We start from the raw sequence: 2,783 nt of genomic DNA, 5'->3' as shown, positions 1-2,783 counted from the left end.
ACATACTCACACATGATGGTAACTCTCATTGCAGGCTGACCATTCAGCTGACAGACCCCTGGGTGACATCCTCTGTCTGTGCTGTGTGGTGTGACAGCAAGCATGTATTTATGGCCAGCCTGTGCTGAGCACTGGAGGGTAGTAGGCCTGTGGGTGGCTTGTCTCTGTCTTCCTCCACCTGTACTGTGCTGCCTGGATATTATTTGACTTTTATCATAGGCATAAAACAGCTTTGGCCACCAAGCCAGGTATCAAGCTAGGATAAAAAAAGGACTGGCATCTTCTCTGCCCCTGGCTGATATTAGAACACTACCGCCAACAAGGTATCTCTTTGCCCATTGCAAGGGGGTGGGGGGACAGCTGGTGGGGGCGAGGCAAATACTATTTAGCACTGCTTCTAACTATTCATTGCCTTGTAATAAAGAGCAACTTTAAAAATTTCATGTTCCAGTTAGGTGTCTGAAGCAAAAATCCCATAGACCTTATTCTAGAAAAGGATGTGTCATAATTACTTTTATTATGATAAATTCCTCCACAAAAGGAACCTGAGAAAGGGAGAGAAGATTTCCATTCACTCTATAAGGGTATAGTACATCATGGTGAGGAAGCCTTGTTGGCAGGTACTCGAGGCAGCTCGCCATGCTGAATACACAACCAGGAGCACAATGCATGCTTGTAAGTAGCTCACTTTCCCTCTTTTTCAATTCATTCTTAGCCCATGGAGAGGTGCTGCATAGTTAAAGTGAGCCCTTTGTCCTCAGCCCGATGTAGATAATCGTTCACTAGAACACACAGCCTGATCTAATTTAGAACATTCCTTACAGGTTTGTCCAGAGTCTGACCTAAACTAAAGAATTCTTCACAGGCATGCCATGAGGTTTTCTTCTTAGGTGATTATAGATTCTGCCATGTTGACAACTAATATCAACCAACACAGAGTAGAATAAACTATTATTTGTTAACTTCTATTTTATAGGAGGATTGGGCATATTAATCATGGTGGGCTATTTATTTTAGTCCTTTCTTTTGATCACAAAGTTGTGGAATCTGCAAAGTGGGGCTAAAAGGCAAACACAGCCTAAGAGCTGTGAAAAGAAAGATATTAAAGTTGTATTCTGGATTGCCTGTTCAGTGAAACAATGTCTTAATCACAATGAAGGCTGGTAGTAGCCATTCTTAAATTCTCTATGGTAAGAGAACAACTAATTTCTATTTATTCTGTTTTAATGCCAAAGTAACAGTACTTTCTGTAGTGTTAACTCCGTGCCATATACAGTGTAAATGCTTCATAAAATTAGTCTCCCATCTGGAAATTCAAACATCTACATCTGCATTATGTTCTTAATTTCAATAAGGAGAAAAGTGAACAGTTGGATGAACAGGGTCATTATTAATAGGCCATAGAGCATCTTTAATTCTTGTCCACCTCCTTCTATGGCCCATGCAGCCCATCTTACCTAGGTCCAGAATTCAGTAAAATGTGTAGCAATATAATCATGTAAATGTACTCTTTGAGCCCATCTTGTTTGACTTATTTTTGTGTATGATTAAAATATTCAATTTAAAATTCAGTGTCATGTGTTATTAGTTCTTTTCTTTATAATAGATGTTTCACCTATTTTAAAAGTGGCAAGGATATGAATGGCGAGGCAAATGTTGTTGCTCATCTGGTTATTCTTCATAAGTTCAAACAGATTTTACTCTCCTTGTATTTCTGGATATAAGAAAACAATCCAAGACTAGAATGATAGGTCTGGAATATACTGATTATTTACCCTGTGAATATGTAGATACCCTATACATAGAGATAGTGAAGGAGCCTTCACCACATGGTCTATGAAGATGTAATGAACTCAGTCTGAGTTTATTACAATGAATGTAGTTGGCAAGATGGCACTTCAACATGCATCAGAAATAGTTTGCATTGTCTTTTCACAGTGTTGATCCAGCATTGTAGGGGAATACCAGGACAGTGAAATGGGAGGGGGGTGATGGGGAAATGGGCAGAGGGAAGAGGGCTGGCTTATGAGACCGATGAGGAGGGGGGAAATGGGAAAGGGGAAAGTATTCAGAATGTAAACAAAGAATATAGAAAATAAAATAAAAAATAAAATAAAAATAAAATAAAATAAAATAAAATTAAATAAAAAAGCTACCATAGAATGTGTAAAGAGTATACATTAGACACAGCGAAACATTTTTTTAGCTAAATAATTTAGACAGAATGGTGATATGTTTCTCTCTCCCCCATTTTCCTTACCTTTCCTTCGACTCAGTTTCCAAAATGCTACATTGTAACGGGTTGTCAAAATAGCCTGGAAACACAAAACAAATCAAAACACCAAGAAAACCTTGCTATCTTTGGGTTATGTTCACTGGCACAAGGATGTCAGTTCTGCTGGCAGTAGGCTGAACTGAATAAAAAGGAAGACAACTTGGGTAGAATGTTGAAGAAGACATGATCAGAAACAATTGACACTCCCTGACAAATGTTTGAGTCTGTTGTCCTCTTTCCTTTCCATAACTGTATCCCCATAATGTGGAGATTTATTGGATATTATCTGTTGTCTTGAATATAGGGCATTTCTGCAAATCGACGGTGGGCAAACAGGATATTAGAAGAGTTACTTAAAAAATCCTATAAATCCCCAAGTCTATCTCAGAATGCTTTGCTTTAGTGATACAAAAACCTTTATCATTAAGTTTCTTTCTATTCTTTCTTTAAAAAAGTGAGCCAGGCCAGGTTCTGAAGTGTTTTAGGTCTCTTTGGTACCCTGGAATGA

At 38.3% G+C, this 2,783-nt stretch overlaps 1 non-coding gene across 1 annotated transcript; it reads right to left on the bottom strand.

Moving 5' to 3' along the window:
* Positions 1-206: 206 nt before the first annotated feature.
* Positions 207-349, bottom strand: LOC127691738 (small nucleolar RNA SNORA48). Its single transcript, XR_007979335.1, has one exon. It is a non-coding gene; the product is annotated as a small nucleolar RNA SNORA48 (small nucleolar RNA).
* Positions 350-2,783: the final 2,434 nt, after the last annotated feature.

This window comes from Apodemus sylvaticus, chromosome 8, assembly GCF_947179515.1.
Source record: "Apodemus sylvaticus chromosome 8, mApoSyl1.1, whole genome shotgun sequence".
NCBI lineage: Eukaryota > Metazoa > Chordata > Mammalia > Rodentia > Muridae > Apodemus > Apodemus sylvaticus.
The sequence above is the reverse complement of the archived record's forward strand: the minus strand, read 5'-3'. Positions and strand labels throughout refer to the sequence as shown.